This window comes from Lissotriton vulgaris, chromosome 7 (assembly GCF_964263255.1).
Source record: "Lissotriton vulgaris chromosome 7, aLisVul1.2, whole genome shotgun sequence".
NCBI classification, from domain to species: domain Eukaryota; kingdom Metazoa; phylum Chordata; class Amphibia; order Caudata; family Salamandridae; genus Lissotriton; species Lissotriton vulgaris.
Genome location: NC_141695.1, coordinates 721,638,810 through 721,659,098, shown reverse-complemented (window position 1 = coordinate 721,659,098; position 20,289 = coordinate 721,638,810). Strand labels below are relative to the sequence as shown.

The 20,289-nt window shown below is 46.5% G+C and overlaps 1 long non-coding RNA gene across 1 annotated transcript in view; it reads left to right on the top strand.

The window, feature by feature from the left end:
• Positions 1-19,255, top strand: part of LOC147702333 (uncharacterized) — a 33,224-nt gene extending 13,969 nt beyond the window's left edge. The window contains exons 2-3 of the long non-coding RNA XR_015297226.1: positions 18,555-18,640; positions 19,132-19,255. This is a non-coding gene — a long non-coding RNA (uncharacterized LOC147702333). The remainder of the gene's footprint in view (positions 1-18,554; positions 18,641-19,131) is intronic.
• Positions 19,256-20,289: the final 1,034 nt, after the last annotated feature.

Below are 20,289 nucleotides of genomic sequence, written 5' to 3'. Positions count from 1 at the left end.
GTAGTGCAGGGTGTGCCTCACCTCAGGGTTCTCGAGTGTTCTCGCATCTGCCCATCATCACCAGGTCCCAACGTGGCCGGCTGGATGGCGCCTCTCCTTCAGGTATGTCGTGTCGTGTCTGCCCTTCGTCACCACATGGGTTCCATGCAGGGAGTAGGTGCAGCTGGTCTCTGTGCGTTGCGGGTCCGGGTCGGCTCAGGGCACTGGAGATGAAGGCATAGCCGCCCGGGTCCAATTGCCGGTCGCCTGGCGTCTCAACAGGTTACCGCTTAGGCCGCGTCTTTTGGGCCTAGCGTCCAGGTGGAGACCGCATCCCTTGCTTGATCGCTCTCGCCGGGCCAGTGGCACCCAGCGCGGCAGGAGTCTGCTAGGCGGCGCCGGAGCGGTCCCAAGTCAGCGATCGGTGTCAAAATCGGCTGAGGGGTGAAGGAGGGTTGTCTCTCGCTCCGCCTGCAGTTGCGGCTAAATCAGGATAATTTAGACGGAGAATCGGCCCAGGAAAGGGGAGCTCGGATCTGAGCTTTACCCTGCTGCGTCCGTCGCCATTGCGTGCCAAGCCACGCCCCCGGCAGAGATGCTATGATTAGGCTTTTCAAACAGTCATGGTACAATACTAAATTCAGAGTCATCGCAGAGAGTCTGTGCAAGAGGTGTTTAATATGTCAACAGCAAACTACAGGTAGAAAAACAGTTGTCAGTTTAGGATGAATTGGACAGGCAGGAGGCCCATTTATGCATATGCAGATCGACTTCCTGGAGTTGCCTCCTTGCAATGGACTAAAATAGGTCTTGGTGATTGTGTGTCTGTTTTCACGTTGGGTTGAAGCATATCCAACAGGGCGCAATGACAGCTTTACTGTCCTTAAACTGTTACTTGGAGAGTTGATTCTGAGGTTTGGATTTCCAGTCTTGTTGGAATTGGATAGAGGAACGTACTAAATTACCAAGTAGTGTGAATGCTTTTTACTGCTTTACATAATGAACAAAAATTACATGGTGCTTATCGACCTGAAGCGCCAGGCGTGGTGAACAAATAAATATCACAATAAAGTCACGATTGACTAAAGTTTGTGCATCCACAACACTGAAATGGCCTGATGCGTGACTATTGGTGTTCCTGAGTTTGAGAAGTATTCCAGACAGAAGAACAAGACTGTCCCCACATGAAAGTATCATGGGGAGGGCTATGAGACAGCCAACAGTCCCAGCGAATCAGCTTGTGAACATATCTGATGATTTAGTGCTCAATTACTGTAAAGGACTGGCCGACGTAGTGTGCTCTGTGTCTCACCAGATTGGAGAAGTCACAACTACAGTCCAACATGAGCAAAGCACAGGATTTGTGCCCTGGAGACTCGATCCTGGTGTAAAAAGGCATGTTTAGAATCTTGCTGGCATGGGCCATATCAAGTGATTCTGGTGACAACTACTACAGTCAAATGTGGTCATCCCATGTCCACTTGAAAGTACAGAGTCCATTGAAGGTGAACAAAGAGCCTGAACAGACTGAAAATCAAGCAGAGTGGGTGCAATCTACTGAGTCTCGTAATACTGTTAACGATGTTGAAACTGAAAGAGAGTTGGTCCCTCAAAGTGACAGAGGAAGAGAGAAAAGGGCATCAGCTAAGCAGAGTCTTGAATCAAGTGAAATAAACAGTGTACCTGAAAATAGAGTACAAAAAGGTGAGAAAAGGCCTTGAGGAACTAAGCAGTTGAAAGACATCTTGGGCAGAAGAATCCCAACGACTGTAGCAGAAGTCTCTAGCCAATCTGAACAAAGTGATACAGACATAGAAGAAAACAAAGTACGCAGACCAAAAAGAGCACGAGTTCCAAGTCAAAAGTACGCCGCACCTGAATGGACATATTTGGCTGCCACAAGTGATTGGAACAATACGCAAAGAATTCTTTCTCCCAAGGATAACTCATCTTATGAGCAACCCTAAATGAACTGTCTGACAAAAGAGGGTGCTGGGGGGAAAAAAAGGAGATTTGAAAATAAGGCTGTGATCTGAAGCGCAGGTGAGGCTGGAAAAGTTAGGGATGCACAAACCTAGCAAATCTAACTGATCGATTATTAACTTTAAAAAAAAAAAATTAACATACCTGGCTAATCTAATTGATTGACATTTCACTTTTTTGGGAATTTCACTTCTTGAAAATGTTTGCATTGTTTCTTTTGAAAATGAATAGTTTTAGTTCTGAGACTGGTTATCAAAATTGTAGAATAAGTGATGCAGAAATTGGGGGTGATAGTTTTGGTGCATTAATACCTTCAGTGGGAGTGATTTTGAACTCACAGAATTAGAAAATTGTACACAGTAGTTGATCGTTTATCAACAGACACTGCTGGTGGGTTCTTGATGATTGATACTGAAATGGTTGCTATCAGATAGATTGTTTTACAAAACCGTCTTGCCCTGGACGTATTACTGGCAAAAAAGGGCAGAGTCTGTAGCATGCTGAAAATTCAACAATGTTGCACTTCTATCCCTGACAAAAACAGAGACTTGCGCGGATATATCAGTAGTATTACAAATGTGCATAGTTATTTAACAGAACTAAAAGTTGATGATACATGGGAGAAACTTGGTAAGGGTGTTTCCTCAATGGGAAATTGGTTTGCAGCACTGGGTAACAGCTTAGTAGGGAAAATGCTAACACCAATAATTGCTGTAGCTATCAGCATAATTATCATAATACTGATGTATAGATGTTGTAAACGCAAACAAGAAGAAACAAAACAAAGAGGTAAGCAAAGAAAAAGACGATATAGAGCTAGAAAGGGTGCTTACTATGTGTGTTAAGGGATGCAGGTGTTAGGCTTCAACAGATGAAAACAATTGCATTCTAAGATAGTCAGATTGTCATTAGATTAATGAAAATTGTGTGATGGCTTGATTCGCCATCAGAGGAGGGATTAATAGGGCATGATTATTTAAGTATGATTCTGCTTGGTCAAATCCTGCTAATTGTGTGCGAATTACTAAACGTACTTAAGAAACCGAACATTTGTGTCTTGTTGAACACAGAATTTAAAAACTGCATCGTAAAAGCAGAAGGTCGCAAACTGGTTTGAGATAGAGTTACTCGTGACAGAGAGAGAAGAGAACTTAATGTGTTATGATAATGAAAAGTAATAAATACAGTTTGTGCTTTAGTGAGTAAAGTTTGAAAATAAATGCATTAATGAAAAGTTTCCTGCTAAAATGTTATCTTTCAACACCTAAAATCTGAAACAGCAGAATGTAGTTTTGCTTATCTAATGAAATCTGAGGAGAAATTAGACAGTGCCTTAAAGTTAGTATGCGTTACTTTAAAAAAAATGGTGATTTTGTGTGGTTTTCTATGTAGGCCTCAAAATGCATTTTGACTTTCCATTGCAGTCCTCAGAAATGTATTTTGTCCTTCATTATTTTTTTCAATGTACTAGACAGGCTGACACGAGCAGCGAATGTTATCACTGAAGTTTCATTCCTACTGTTGAATGTTCACTTGCTGTGTATAAAAAAGTCACAACCTTTTTTGCAAGCCAACTTGAAAATGAGCAAGTGGATGTGTAAATTTGCAAGTGTGCTTCCTAGTTTCGAGGTGAACGGATATTTCCATATTCTTAGAAAATAGTAGACAAAAGACAATTATGTTACTTACGGGAGTGTTCTGGAAGATTTGGGCTGAAGAATGATCATTCCATGATCACACCATAAAAAGTAACCAAAAGAGTCCGTACATACTGTGCAAAGGATACTTTGTGGGCAGGAACTAAGAACATTGGCGGTATAATTGCCCTTGGAAAAAAGGATGTGAGGCTGGCTATTACCCCTGCAAATCCTGGGCATGATATGCTGTCGGTCTGAACTCTGATTTTTACTGATTTTCTCGGGCACTTCACTGCTGGTGAAGTTAAGCAGGCTAAACCTTTTGGCTGAAGAGCTGACTACTCTGGCTATTGCACGCTGTGCTCTAGACTATTTTGCGTCACTGGCCTGATAAATCTACAACCTACTTTGGTATGCATGATTGCTGATTTGCATACTGTATTTGCATTATGTTTTTTTCTCTCTCTCCTCTCCCCAGGCATTGATTTATGATGTATTTTTCTTTTAAACTGTGATAGAACTGTGATTTACCTGTATACATTTGGATAAGCAAGTATTAAATGAATTCTAATGTATTTTTGTATTTGACCATTTCATCTTGAAGTTTAGATAAAAGTACCTTAATTTGGCGTTTGTTTTTTCTGTATTGATGTTAATATTGACAGTGTATGGTTTTTGATCATTGTTGTTTGATAGGCATTTCTTCATTGCAGGTCCTCATGAAGTAGTGTCTTCCGCCTCTAATTATCAGAGTCCCTATTAGCTCTTAAAAAGATCTAATGGAGGACCTCATGAGTTTCAATGGGCCCAAACTCTGTTTTTGTTGAGAACTGGTTATCGATTTATGATTATGTTGTGGTGAGTAATCACTGGTTTATGTTTACAATTCTACACAGCTTCCATTGGATCAGTGCGGCAGCCCAGACTGCCACATATGCACGCTGCTCTTCCGTGGATGCTCATTGAGCACTGTGGGAGTAGGGATTGCTGCAGTTGTGCGGCGCAGCAACTGACATCATGCCTTGGGAGAGGGAATGATACATTGACCCTGTGGTGTGGGAGTTGTGTGGGATGATCCCTGCGCACCTAGGGATATGCTTTTCTCCCTCCCGCCCGCGCTGGATGACTGAAGTGATACTGGACGGCCCACTCTGGGTACTGCGCATTGTCTTGGACCCCTCATCTAGGACACGTCTTGTGCTTTGTGATCCACAAAGGTCAATCTTTTGCCTGACCTGCCTTGGTTTCACTGCTGCCTTGGTTTCACTGGTGACGCTGAAGCCCACCAGCTTGTAAACCCCACCCCTCTGGAAGGGTGGGGTTTACAAGCCGTCTAAATACGCCTGGGTTCTGGTTGAAAGGGTGGCAGATAGTAGCACTGGCTGCGCTTGGGGCCACTGGGATGCCCCAGCTACTGACCTGAAATAGAAAGTTCAATGCTGGATGCCAGTCCTGTCTCTGAGGACACTCAGTCAGGGACCTCATTAGGCCTGCAAAATATGTCTGATAGCCTCCACATCTCTTCCACGTTTCCCGGCCTTGCATGCCATTGTCATGGGGAGGGACAGAATGCATAGGGGAGTGCCACAGACTAAGAGGGATCAATTTATGGCTCCTGTAGTACCTTTAAGAGGGGATACTCCCTTGATGAGCTGTCAGAGGACACTGAGACGCCACAGGGACCTACTGGTGCACAAATACTTGCTGCTATAGAGGCGTCCAGCGCAGCAGAACAGGCAAAGATATACATTGGATGTTTGACTCCGGAGCGTTAACCTGCGAGCAGTGGTGGAGCGATCCTTGGCCATGGAGAAACATGTATCCGAACTGCAAGGCCTTGAGGTCTACGCCGACTGACCTCTCGGCAAAAACATGACCTCGGAACGCAGTGCTGAAGATGCTGAGGGCTGATGTCAGTACTGCAATCTTCGCCTCTCTCGATTTCTGGAGGAGGTGGAGGACCAGTGGCATGAATTAATCCTTGATCAATGGATTAAAGAGTCTTTCCTGAATGCTTGTGTGTCTTCCTTGTTTGTCATTTAAAGAGCACACCGTGCTCTTGACCACTGACCCCGGGGAGGCACTACGCACCATGATTGCAGGAATCATCAATTATAGGGACAAGAATGCAGGGAGACCCCAATTTCGAGAACCACATGATCCGTATTTTTCCAGACTACACCCACTCAAGCCAATGAGTCTCTGCTATATACTTTTCTACCTGGTCAAGCTGAAAATGATCCATGCTGATTGGGCGCATTTCTACTCTGGAGGCTGCCTGGGACTGGCTTGAGTTGCGGGGAGAGGGTGGGATCCCGGTCCAGGCCTCACGCTCTGCGAGGGACTGGGCACCGGAAACTCATGTCATGAGATCGGCAAGGAGACACAGACGGGGGGAGGGCAGGCCTCCCGGTCTTTCCAAGGGGTGGGGGTCTGACGTGATGGTACCTTAGACCTTGAGCGTCAAGGATCAGACCAGGAGGAGGCAAGGGCATTCTTTCTGGACCTTGAATGGCAGAAATCAGAGCACAAGAAAGTGGGACGATCGTGGAGGTGGCGATTGCCTCTAACTCCGACAAGGTGTTGCGGAGGAGTGACGGCTAAAGCTAGTTCGCACTGACGAAAATGCAGAGGGATCTGGAGTGGAGGGGTGCCATGCTAGACCTGGTGGCCGATGAATCACAGCTAACCACTCCCTCATGGGGGTTCACCGGTCACAGTCTCTGAAATATCCCCGGAGACTGCACAGGTCAGTTCCCTGGACTCCTAATTGGCAAGTGCTACTGTGTGGCGGGGTAAGAGTGTGAGTGGTTGCATGTGTGAGGAAATGAATGCACGGGGTATGTCTATGGCCATGGGTAGGGAGTAAAGAGTATATACCCACACCTGCTGCTTCTTCCAAGAGCGAGAGGGGGGCAAGATCATCTCATACGGTTGGGCTCAAAATGTCCCTTGACCATCTAAGTTATGCCCTTAAGCACCCCCTCAAATGGAGTGACCCCCCCCCAATCCCCATGGTTTCCTTCCCTTGCCCCCTCCCCCATTTCAAGGATGGCTGTCCTAGGGGAGACGAATAGGTGCAGGTTAGCTGCTGCCACTACTGTTACTTGTTGATTTAATGTAGAGTTTACTTACACACCATAATATGCCAGCAAATTCACATGTAGCTCTGATACATATGGTTGGGAATTCCTCCAGGTCTACCTGATGTGGAGGGCCTTGCCCTAAATGTTGGTTTACTGTAATTTATGTTCCCTTCTAACGGACGGCTGTAATAGACTGTGATATTATGACTTATGTGATGCCATCATTTATGGCATCCTGCTATATTGTGTACTGGCCGCCTGCTGAATAAAAAACAAGTTTATGTATAATAAAAGGTTTATCCGCCCTGGTGTTCTGAGAACTTGCCAAGTGTTGACCCTCTTCCACCAAAGAGAGAAGAAACCTCCTCCTGATTCACAGAGTTAGACCACACCTTGCCAACTCTGAAGTTTTGGTTTTGATTTTCAGTTCTGTGACGGTGAAATTGGTAAAAGTTGATACACCAATGATAATATGGAATGTGATGTCAAAAATACCTAAACATGGGAGTAAGCGACGAAAGGGACCTCTAAAGAAAGTACAAAATCTAGAGCTATGATAGAATCACAGCACAGGGTGATCCATTCAGAGCATTTGTTTCGTCCTTTCAATGTGCAGTGGCACTGCCCTGCAAAGAAACAGCAGAATAACTCAAAACAGTCCTGCAACATTATAATATAAAACTGAGACACCATCAGGAAGGCTTGTCCATAGGAGTGATGGATGTCCAATTGTCTTTTCGATTATCATTCTATTTTTGTCTCACCATATCAATTAATATATTTTAAGTGGGCCTGATGAAGATGGCTACTCATCTGTGATGCCACCGAAATGTACACCGATTGCATGTTGGAAAAACCCAGCACAAACCAAGTAAAGAACATCCTTGGATTTATTCCTGGATGTATGTAAGATTAGGCTGGGGTACAGATAAGAGAGTATAGTGTGAATGTGTTTGTGTGGTGTCTGAAGTGGGGAGTGATTGCAGAAATGGAGTTTGTACATACGAAATGGTGCAATGTAAAAGGTGAGTTTTAATGTGTACTATCACGTATCTTTGCTATGTGGCTGTATACATATATTATGGGTTATATTGTGAAATGTTGCATTGACAATTGGATAATTGTGTAAAAAGAATCCAAATAAAAATGATTGAAAATGGAACAAATAATATGTAAACGTATGTAAATTTGTTGGGCAAGATTTAGAGCACTATGTGCCATATGTTGGAAGCAAAACAGGTCTAGAGGGAATGTTTTGGGTACTTAAACCTGCCAAGTGTTGAACCACAAGGGTTAACCTTTAGTGTTCCAGCCATGTCCAATACGCAGGGCATCTTGACAAGGAGTCCACAACCCCAGCCCGCCCACTTGTTGCACTAACTTTCCTTTGACAGATGGAACAAATGCCTTCATTGCCAACCGAATCACTCAAAGCTCCACCAAATCTCTGATCTCCACATCTCCCAGATGGCCGACCCATCCCAGAAGTGACGCATCTGTCACGACTGCAAGATCTTGTAGGGGAAGGTCGAGGGGTCTGTTAACCGAATCGTGGTTTACCAACTACCACTGCAGATCTCTCGCAGTTCCTTCTGGGATCTGGACCTGGTCGGTGAGATTTTCCTGAAGGAACACCCGCTGGAACATCAGGTCCTACTGCAGAACCTGCATGCGTCACTTGGCATATTTCACCAACAGGATGCAGGAGGCCATGAGCCCAACAGCCTCAGAGTCAGTCTCACCAAAATCCAGGATAGAGGCTAAAACATTGGAATCATAACCCAAATATCCTGGACTTGCTGCTCGGGAGGATAGGCGTGAAACTGCACTGTGTCCAGAACATCTCCGATGAAAGGGAGCATCTGAAAAGGAGACAGGTGTGACATCTGCATGTTTGTAGAGTACCCCAGCGAATGCAGGAGGTTCGGCATGGTCTGAAGGTGGGAGACAACAGTCTGGGAGGAGGGCGCCTTCAACAGCCAGTTGTGGGCAGGGAAGGGGGGGTGGAGAGGACACCCTTAACCTGCTCAGTTGAGCTGCGTCCACCACCATCACCTTGGTGAACACCCTATGAGCCCTGGTAAGGCTGAAGGGGGAGCAGGGTAAACTGAAAGCGCTCGTGGCCTACCTTAAACCGCAGGTAACGCCTGTGGCCCAGCAGGATGTGGATGTGAAAATACACATTCAGCAGGCCCAACGCTGCCATCCATTCTTCTTGGTCTAGGGCAGACAAGACCTGAGCTAGAGTGAGCATCTTGAACTTCTCCTTCTTGAGGAAGAGATTAACGGTCCGAAGATCTAAAATGGATTGCAACTCTTGTTTTTCCCTCTGAACCAAAAACTAGCAAGAATTACAGCCACTGCCTACTTCTGGACTAAGGGCTAAGGACCTTCTCTCTAGCTCCATTGGCCAGGAGAGCTGTAACTTTGTCTTGGAGCAATTTTAAATGATTCTCCACCAGCCATTCTTGATTTGGGGGAATGGGAGGAGGAAAAGAAAGGAAAGGCAGAGAATAGCCCTCCTGAATGATTTACAAGACCCACTTGTCCGATGGTATGGACCTCAAGTAGAGGAGATGATGGATTCTCCCACCAATTGGAGTGGTGTGGTACTGCAGAGTCAGACTAGGCGTGCTTGGAGGCTGCGGCTGGTGAGGGCAGGGTGGCCGATGACTTCTGGGCCACGCACAACTTGGGAAGTCTGCGCAGGCCGGTGGCTGAGCTAGGGCTTACGCGGCTGGAACCCCCTTCTGTTGCCACAAAATGGGCAAAAGCTACACTGCCATGAGGTGTAGAAGAGAGGCCCAAGGATCTGGCCGTAGCGCGAGAGTTCTTGAACCGCTCTAGGGTAGAGTCTGCCTTGTCCCCAAAAAACAGGATCAATCAAACGGCATGTCCATCAAGTTTGCCTGGACATCGCCCGAGAAGCCAGACGTTCTAAGCCAGGTGATGAAATCGCTCTGCCCAGCAAATTAGTTGTGTCAAGGCCCCATCTTATAGGGAATCTTGCTGCATCTGATTCCCGAATGGCAGCAGCTGTCCTTCTGCATGAAGATCACCCTTACAAGTGACACCAATCTCCTCCTACCCCTGGAGGCTGCCACTGGTGAGGCAAATCAAAGCCATGGAATGGTCAGGACATACGGGAGGAACATGCCTGATAAGGCAAAGCACACATTTCATGCATGCAAGGGCTACCTCGTGAGAAGAGGCAGGTCAGGGAGGCTCACTTTGGAGTGGAGAAGGTGGAGGAGGAGTGCCCCAAGGAAGGAGGGGTGGAGACCAATTGTGCCAGTGCCTGCTAAGTAGCAGCCCACTAACCACCAGGAAAGCCATTGGAACTGGACCACCAGGTAATAAGTGTTCGAGGTTCGGCACCCCGAGGCCACTTTACTTCAGGGGAAGCTGGAGTTTCGCAAGCGCCACAAAGCCTTATGACCGTGCCCGAGGACATCCCCCAAAAGGGCATGCAGGTCCCGAAATAGGAAATGAGTAGGGGAAAGGGGGAGATTTACAAATTAATGAAGGAGGCGGGGGAGGATGAAGCTCTGAGATGGCCACCTGGTCAGCCACTGATAAATTGAGTGACACCCAGAAGGGGATGGATGGACATATCAAAGAAACAGCTGCGATCACATAACTCTCAAGAAAGGCCCGAACTCCTGTGGTATACCCCAATCCTCAAGTATCAAACAGAGGAGGACTCGCATCAGATTCCCCCCTCCACCCTCTTACATCAATGCCCCTCTGCTTAATCCCCTGCACCAACGGGAACAAACAGGACTTATCCCTATTGACCGATAGTCCCAACAGTCGGCCAAAGTCCAAAAGCAACAAAGCAACCACGGAGAATGTAGCAGGACATTGTCCGCATACAAAAAAGGCCACACGGGTTCCATTGTACAGGGGAGTACCCCATACCAGTCCAGTCCCTCCACCTGCACCCGGGAAGCCAATGGTTTCATAGCCATGGCAAATAGCAAGGGTGAGAAGAGGGCTGCCATGCTGAGTGCCACGCCCGAACACGAAAGACCCTGATATCAGCCTTCCAAACGGGGTTCTAGCAGAGGGGGATGTACATAGGCGAAGGAGGATTCCGGTGATGTAAGGGCCAAATTCAAATTTCCGCAGCACTGCAAAAAAGGAATCCCAGCTAAAGGAATGAAAGGCCTTTCGGATGCCCAACACTAGTGTCGCTGCTCTAGGCTAACTGCCCGCACCGCCTCGATGATCCGGAATAGCTGGCGGACACACTAGGAAGTGTTCCTCCCCGGAATAAATCTGTTTTGATCGCTATGGATCAAGCGCGGAAATACCGCTGAAACCTGTGGGGCAGTTTTAGACTCCATATCTTTTAGTGTACATTTAGGATTGAGATAGGGCAATAGGATGCTAGGCCCAACGGGTCCTTGCTGGTTTGAGTAAAAGCTACTGATGTGTCACGCATTGTGGCCGAACGGCCCCGGCAGCAAAGGCCCCTAAGAGCCGGATGAGCAGTGGGGCCAACACATTCTGAATGGTCTTGTAACACTCAGAAAAGGATCATGGTAGGCAGGAGCAGAAGGTCCACAGTCCCTTGTAGCTCTGCCATGTGATCGCGCTTGGTCACCTCCAACTCACGAAGAATCACAGGCCGGACCCCAACCACCACCTGTATGCTTTCCCAACGTAGCACACCATTGAAGGCCTCCCACTCCACAATTACGGGAACGGTCATACCCTCGTAAAGTGAAAGAATTCTTGGATCTTAGTGGCGAGTGTATCTCGAAAGGGGGCATCCTCAAGAACACTGGGTGACAGACGCCGCATAGGTATTATGGAGGAAATTCAGCCCCAGTTGAGTCCTGTCAGCAGAGGGCTATGATCGGGCAATTCCCTACCCAGATAATCTGGAGCTGTGATAAAAGGGAGCAAGAACAAAATACGCGGTCTAATTGTGAATAGATCCGATGCAGAGGAGAATAGAAGTAGAGTTGGGAGCCCGGATTGTGGTAGTGCCATACGTCCAAGAGATCTAATTGCTGCAGACAGGCCCGCAAGTTCAGTGTTTTTTTGTTTGTTTTTTAAACTTGTTTTTATTTAATCACTGTTTCCAATGTATCCAGAACAAGGAAATACATGTGCATGTCAGAAACTATAGCATAATATACATCCAGCCCTATTAACATCGTATCCTCTGGCTTTGCACGGACTCACTACTCATGAGCCGAGATACTCTTATTTGTAAGTGTAATTTTGTCTACAATAGAACCAGTATCCTGAATGACATAGGAACAACAATAATCACAACAGGGAATCAAGTTGCCCTCTCTAAATCCAACCCCAACCCCCACTCCCTCCACCCTCGTGGCAGTAACAGACAGGTGGCGCATTACCTCTAACCTAAATGGAAAACTAGCGGTGCAATCATAGCTTGCTTATACATCATGCATTCATTGTGTGAGAGGGTACGGGTGATAGCATTGCCTCGGGAGGTGTCAGAGTTGGCCCATCGCTCGGGGAGCTATGTGTGCTCTCGTTCTCACCTTCATTTGTTGCTGTGGACACTTTGGTCAGCATTGGCTCCCACTCAAGGAGATCACTCGCCGCATTCTCAATCCTGTGCTCTGAGGCGGCATTCTTCAGCTACCCCCTACTCCCAAAGGTCATCCCTCCATTTGTTCCACGCAGGCGGTCCTGAATGTATCCAATGGATCATGTTGTTTAGCCAAAACCAGTCCTAGTAGCTCAAACTTATAGCGCATCCTAGTCCCTTTCTTGGATGTCGAAAGCTCCCCCAAAAGATAGTGTTTTATGGAAATATCATACACACCGCCGTAGCCGTGCGAAAAGGTAGCAACACCTGGAGCTAATACTGCTGCAGCCGCGGACAGTTCCATACCATGTGCGAAAAAGTGGCGGGGTCAGTGCCACATTCAGACATGCAGAAGACAATCCAGGGGTACTCACCAATGAAGAGTCAAATATGTGCGGTGTAGATAATAGAACTGGATTAGCTTGAATTGTGCATTACTTGTGTCTTCTGCCACCTGTGCCAGTGCTCTCCTCTGCTCACAATCTGTCAACGGGATGGGCAGGTCATCATCCCAACTCGCCTTGATCCTGTCTAAATTTGACCCCCGGTCCACCTTTAATGTCGTATAGATGCGGGAGATGAGCCCATGACTAGACCCAGGGTCCAGCAAGGCTACCAGCGTGCTGGACTCTCCGGGTTCATTGGGGAATGTTGTCCACATCTCCCATATAGTGCTTGATACTTTGGTATACTGTAGGAAGTGCCCTGCAGGCACCTGGAACCAGTCCTGCGCTTCCTGAAAAGTCATGTACTTGCAGTTCTGATATAGGTCCCCCGCCGACTCACAAAACCCCTCATACCACTTCGAGAGATCCATGACCTCTTTGATATTCTGGAAACCCTTCAACCAACGCAGAGGTAATGTGCTAGCATACGGGGCCTTTCTGATCACCAAGTTCACTGCCTGCTTCCAGGCCTCTGTGGCCCAGCGGATTATGCGCGGGCACGTTTTAGGGACCCTAGGGCCCATCATTAAGAACTGCTGCAGTTGTATCCCAAGCTCCAGCTCCTCAGTAGGTCGTCTCAATCGTGAACTCCCCCACGCACCACTGAGCTGCATATTGTAGCAAGCCCCCATTCATATCTAGTTTTAGTATATCCAATCTGGCTTTGCTATGCTTTCCAGCCAAGACCAAGGAAGTCAAGCGACTGTTCAGCGTGTCAAACGTTTAATTCGGGATCTTGCAGAAGGAGTTCTGGAGCACATAGAGGCATCAAGGCAACAGTATCATTTCCGATACCGCAACCCTCCCCATAACCGAAAGTTGAAACATGTTCCAAAGCACTATCGACGCACGCAGACTATCGAGGACCCTACCCATATTCAAATCATACTGGGCCTCCGATCGATGGGCAATCTGTATTCCGAGGTACCGGAAGCGATCGCACTTTCAATCCATGCCGACCGCAGGGAGATCGCGAACTGCTCCCCGCGCCAATGCGGCGAGGAAGCCCAGGTTGGTTTTCTTGCAGTTAATACGGAGACCGGAAGAGATCCTGAAGGAATCCTGTATTTTGCGAGCCGCTGGATCGCCCCCTCTAGCTCACACAGATAAAGGAGAGCATCGTCTGCATACATGGAGACTACGTGATTACTACTGTCTACCTCTATGCCCCACGAGCCATATCTCTGTGCAAATGTATCGCCAAAGGCTCCATGGTCAGGGCGAACAGCAGCGGAGACAATGGGCACCCCTGCCCTGTGCCCCTTTCAATTACAATGGTTTTGGTTATATGTCTCCCAGTTCCCACTCTGGCCATCGGTTCATGGTACAGCAGCCTGACCCATGCTATATACTTGCTTCCAAACCCCATTCTTCGCAATACCTCCCAGAGGTAGTCCCACCGGAGGGTATTAAAGGCTTTTTCAATATCCAGGGCGACTACTGCCGCCCTGAGGTTTGTGTCTGCGACAGGGTGGAGGACATGGGACAGCCTACGCAAGTTCATATGCGTTCCTCTCCCAGGCATTAACCTGCATTGGTCCTCATGCACCAGGAATTCACCACTCTCCGCAACCTAAGAGCTAGAGCCTTGGCTAATAACTTAGCGTCCACTCCAAGGATGGACAGGGGCCTGTATGCGGTAGGATCATTGGGGTCCCGGTCGGGTTTGGGGAGCATAACAATCTGCGCCTCACACACAGCATGGGGAAGGACTTCCGCCTGCTTAGCCTCCCGCAGGGTATCTAATAATCGGGGGAGAATTAAATCAGCCTACACCTGATAAAATTCAACCAGAAGACTATCGGGCCAAGCGCCTTACACCTGGCCATGCCTTGCAGGGCTGCCTGAAGGTCCTCCAATTGTATCTCTGCTACTAGTTCCTCCTGCTGGTCATCCGAGAGCCACGGTAGTGTAACCACCCTACCCGAGCCGTCGTCACTCGCGCTCCCGCGGAATGTGATCAAGTAAAACTGCATTAACACTGACCTGTGAGTTCACTGAACCGACCTCGGGACAGAGGAGTGTAATCAGGGTTAGCAACCGTGGGAGTAGAGGGCAGCAGTGAGTGGTAACGGTACAGCGCTGGATCCAGAACTGGGTTAAACTCACCACTGATCAACCATGGCAAGTGGGCCCACTGAGACAGAACAAGAGAAAGACGGTGCAGGATCCTAGGTTGATCGGTGTTGTGGGCATATGTACACCCCAACAGGACATGGTTACCATTCAGGTATGACTCCAGGAGAACATAGCTGCCATCTGGGTCAATCTCTAGGTGTAACACCTCAAGCAGGGTTCCTGCCCTCACCCAGACTACAGCCCCCCCTCGCATAGGCTGAGAAATTAGTGGTGAACACTTGCCCCCGCCTCCACCACCCTAGTAATGCAAGACTCCTGCAGTAAGGCTACGTGTATGCCCTTCCACTTGAGAAAGGTATGTACGCGACATCGTTTAGCCGAGGTATGCATGCCTCGGATGTTTTAAGAGAGAACATTATACTTCTAGGACATCATGTGGAAGAGGTGTGGCGCAGCGGCCAGGGCGACTGACGCCGGTCGCTGGGGATCACCGTTCGATCCCTGGCACCAGCGGCCCGGGTCTGCCCAGCACCATGTGACTCTGGGCAATTGCTTGCTTAATCTTCCCGACGTCCCCAGCGCCGGGAAACCTACAGGTAGCTATGCGCTTTACAAATACATGATTATTATTATGAGATGACTTGCTAGTCCGCCCCTCCACTTGCCACAGGAAGCCAACAGCAGGGACAGAGAAGAGTAAGAGTGGCGCTGATCAGCCTCCCCGGTGGCCCCTCCTGGGTTCCCCCTGCCAAAAAACAGAAAGGGGTCAGGAAACTGCTTGCTGCGGATCAGACCATCTGCACATAATAACTGAACAGCAAAAGATAAAACAAAACAAGAATACCGAGGGCTGCCAGGTAGCGGCCAGCCCCTCGACCAAAAGCAGCAAACCATTCTAGGAGTGAGACTGCTTGCGGTGAAGGTCGAAAGAAGAGTGGACCATACAACAAATGGAGGAGGCCCGGGCTAGTAGGATAATATGATGGAGTGTCCAGGTTGAATAGGGCTGTAGCACGAGACTGAGTCTACCCTATTCAGAGGATTCGATGAAGGGTGCCAGGCACATCTCTACTGCCAGTCAGCGGAGGTCTAAAAGGTGAGGAGCCCGCTTACCCCACCAACTGATTCCTCCAAGGAGGCAGGGCAGCATGAGAAGCCCCCGTAGAAACTGGGGAGGCCAAAGGAAAAGAGGTAGAACTTTGCCCCCACTGATGCACCAAGCAAGCTCCAATCAAAACATGGAACCAAAAGAGGCAGAGATCCAAGCAGTAGCATGACAAGCTGGCGGGGCAGGTGCTCTGCAAGAGGTCTCAGCCACGGAGGAGGCACACAAAATCCAAAGTGCGGTCCTTAAGCACAGGACACCACATCTGCCAAAGTAAGGGCCCTCCACAGGCTCTGATGTGCCCCAGTGCAGCCCTTGTACTCACAAATCGGGCAGGGCAAAGACACAGGCCCTGGTGCCACCCTACTCTTTCTAGGGTGCTAGACCCGCCCCCTCCCATGAATCCCCTAAGGTTCCATGCAGACGGCCAGTCGAATAGCAGCGCTGTAACGGAGGGGCTGCCGATCCACGGGGGACCCCTCACCTCATCCAATCACCTCTGGCATCTCCTGAGGGTCCTGGGTGGCCCGGCAAGGAGAAGCCTGGCAGGAACAGGGCTGAGCCATGTTCCCAGAGGCCTCAGAGGAGTCAAGCAAACTTCGAGGGGGAGCCGCTCAGGGTCCATGCCCCCTCCCCCCCCCCACCGAAAGCCCCCCGTCACCTATGTGGACACACCTCTGCAGATGTCAAGGGTCCAGGCCGATGTGCAGAGGATCGCTGGTGATTAGGAAGCTGGGGCCCAGAGCTCCCGAATCAAGCAACCGCCAAGATGCATGGCTAGACTACAAACCCATACTATCTCTTTATAATACTACATATGGCATATATAGAGGGGTTTCAGATTTGGGTGCTTAGGATAGAAAGGATATCATATTTAATGCGTATGTGAAGAGTTTTAGATTTGGTTCTCCCCTTGCAGATGCAAAATGGCAAATTGCTCCAATTCCTTGCCATTCGTACCCAGTCCGTTTCTAGTTTCAACGGTAGCTTCATCACATTAATTGCACATGACCCAGAGAGCATCGGCGGTTGAGTAAGATTAAAACAAATACTGTTAAAAAAGTCATTTGGAAATTGTGATGGTGAGGCTACTTGTGTGAGCCTGCAGTGCCAAAAGGTTGTGTTCAGGGCTCCCTGCTAAACAGAGCGGAAATCCCATTTGTTGAAACCGACACTGCACAATTCTTGTGGCCACTCGTAATATTTTGTTTATAATATTAGATAAGCAGGGTTAGATAGAACGGGTTTAAAAAATAAGAGTTTAAAGAATAACTAAACGTTTAACTTATTTTAAAGAGTTAAAGATAATTCAAATGTGCCCCAGTATCCCACAATTAGGTGAAGATAGATACTCATGAAAAGCAGGCTAAGATTATCCCAGGTAGAAGTACTTCTCTAACGTCTCAATGATACGGTTTGTATGTTATCTCAGAGGGAGAGGAGAGGCTCAACTGAAGTATATATTGAATCTACTTATTCGGCTTATTCACCGTGGAGAACCTGTCCAAAGCTTAATAGGCGCTTGGACGTTCTGCACTTTCAAGTATAAATTCCAGGTACAGGATCTTCTCTCCACTATATTGTTACGATCCTATCTTGGGTGAAAAGGTTGCAGGAACTGATTATGTCCCTCGTGACGATATCAACCAGTGTTTGTGCCCAAGATGAATACACTTCCTCATGTAGATTGAAGGCCTTGAAAATCTGAATGCACTCAATCAGCACAAAGTACAGTACCTTGACTAGAAGAGAAAGTTGAGCTGTGTTTGCTGTATCAGACTCGCTTGCACATGGACGAGTCTGCTCGAGTCACCCAAGTGCTATCCTGCTCCACACTGAACTCCAGGTCATAGATTTTCTTCTGGCTCTGATCACCTCCATTAAATTCAAAAGAGATCAATCAGTGCCTTTAAGGTCATGAACATTACTACTCTGATAGAGGTTTGGTGCATTATTAATTCAGGAATTTGTAGGTCCATTAAGGGAAACAAACTGCTCCTTCTGCATTTGGCTACTTGAGGAGACTGTCTGCATGTACAACCCTATCACAGGAGGTGGACTTTGGTCCTTTTTTGAAAGGTGAAAAACTTTTCTTTTATTAGGCCCGTGGTGGATATCATCGAAAAAACTCCCAAGATATTACAATTGCCCCTGGTCTGTAACAAAACGAAATACATCTTGATGTCTTTTATTGAATATTTTTCACAATACCCTGTTTAGGCAGCTTTGTCTCACATTGAATTCGAGTCTTGCTTCAAAGCCGTGATTGTGGTCACATAGTGTTTCTTGGAGTCATGGCGGCCATCTTGTAATGATGCACGTCGTGGCATATCATAATCAAAAAAGTATTTCTGTTCGGGTGATCTGTTTAAAATTTTGACTAGCAAATAAAAAAAAAAAAAGGAAAATATTCAATAAAAGACATCAAGATGTATTTAGTTTTGTTACAGACCGGGGCAATTGTACTACCGTGGGAGTTTTTTCGACGATATCCACCACGGGCCTAATAAAAAGAAAAGTATTTCACCTTTCAAAAAATAAAACGGTATGTAAGGTCTTTTATTACATCGTAGCAAATATTTTTAGCTGTGTTTTATATAATTGATTAAACTCTTTATAATTAGAAACTGGCAAACTAAAATTCAGTGAATGTTTTCTTCTCAGATGTTGTTCTTTTATGAATAAATTCATCTCACCATTGAAGTTCTCGGCGCAGTGCTACTTTCAGTTGGTTGTTCATTTACAGAAAGGTATGCATGAGGATTTGTATATCTTTGATTCGAACCAATGATTAATAATAATGCACATTCTAAGCAATAGCACAATTGCTGTAATGTGAATGATTGTTTCCAGCTATGTGATGTCAATACCATAGAAAAACATTTTTTTAAATAAATTAGTCTCATTTGAGACAAAATGGTCCAAACCCCAGGCTACTTTCCTTCTTCTTTCGCTTGTTATGGATTATGCTCCTGTACATCGAGTGTAAACTAATCTCTGTACAAGTATCAGGAAAATGGGTCTCCTTGTGAATGTTTCTTGATATCCATGTTACTGTGTAAGTAAAAAGATGACAGTTGGAACCATGTTTACAATGTTTTCGCTGAAAATATTACAATCCTTTCTTATATCTTTGTAAATGTGCTTTTAATGATCATAGTTTTAAATGTTGTAGAATTGTTAAAATTGCTTGAATAATGTTCACACAAAAAACATCTTTTCTTTTTGAACATTCCTATAGCCTTGAAGAAGTCTCATGGAGACGAAACACGTAGCGTCGGCAATGATGGCTATAATTTTTGCACTGTATTTTAAATGAATGATCGTCCATCAAAACAAATAAAGAAGAAAATAAGCAGTTTCACAAAAACCTTGGCACTTTGTACACTTTCTTTGGAGGATTGTTGATTGTTTCTGGAATAATTTTGTCTTTTGTGGATACTAATCTTGTGATACGCATTATATATTATTTGAGTATGTGCTGAGTAGATCTGCAACTTGTGTTTTTGGTAATCCGAAAGGGAACTAGAGAAGTCAGGTTCCCAGCTCTTAAACTACCATAATTGTTCAACCCTATATAAATATACTAGTACCAGTGCATGATTTTAGTGCCCCGAATTCTTCTTTTGTGTATTGAATATCCCCTTTTTGCATCCAGTTATTCTTTCCAGCTGTTGTGTCCAAGCTTTTCTAGGCTTGCTGACCTAGAACATGCTATATTAGATGCAACCCTGGCCTCCAGAGTAACTCACCAAATAAAAATTACCAAGGATGATGGAAATGGATGTTTAATCTGCACTAGCCACAGAGAACTCACTGTTTCACCTAAGTTTATTTAATTTAAACAAGTGTTGTATGTCAAAGTAAACTATAAGGCGTTTTGATGGCAAATTACATTTTGTAGAAGAACACCTAAACCCTAAACAAAGAAGGTAGATTACAGTAGTTAACCCCTTGCATGCTGCTGCGATTCTGCGCCTGTGCGGCAAAATTGCGAGTGGGGGGGTTTATGACGGCCCGCAGCCGTCATCAGCACACGAGCGCCGTAGTGCATGACGGATGGGGGCCGTCATCAGCATGCAAGGGGTTAAAGGCACACCTAAAAGAGGAGATGACATGCAGAAATTCAAACACTGCCCTTTTGCAGGATAAAGAACTAAGTAGGTTAGCAATGCCCATGTTAAACATGGGAACTGCTGTCGGTCTCTGAATTTGAGTGACTATGCATTTCCAATACTTAATAAAATGTGCTTATCAGAAAAACAAATTAAGTTTTCATGAGTCAACAGAGAAGGCAAGAACAACCAGCATTGGAAATGCAATAAGTCTCGCATTAGGAAAGTTTGAGCTATTTGTCTTGTAAATGACAATTTTTTTATTTAGGTGTTGTTTTTGAAAA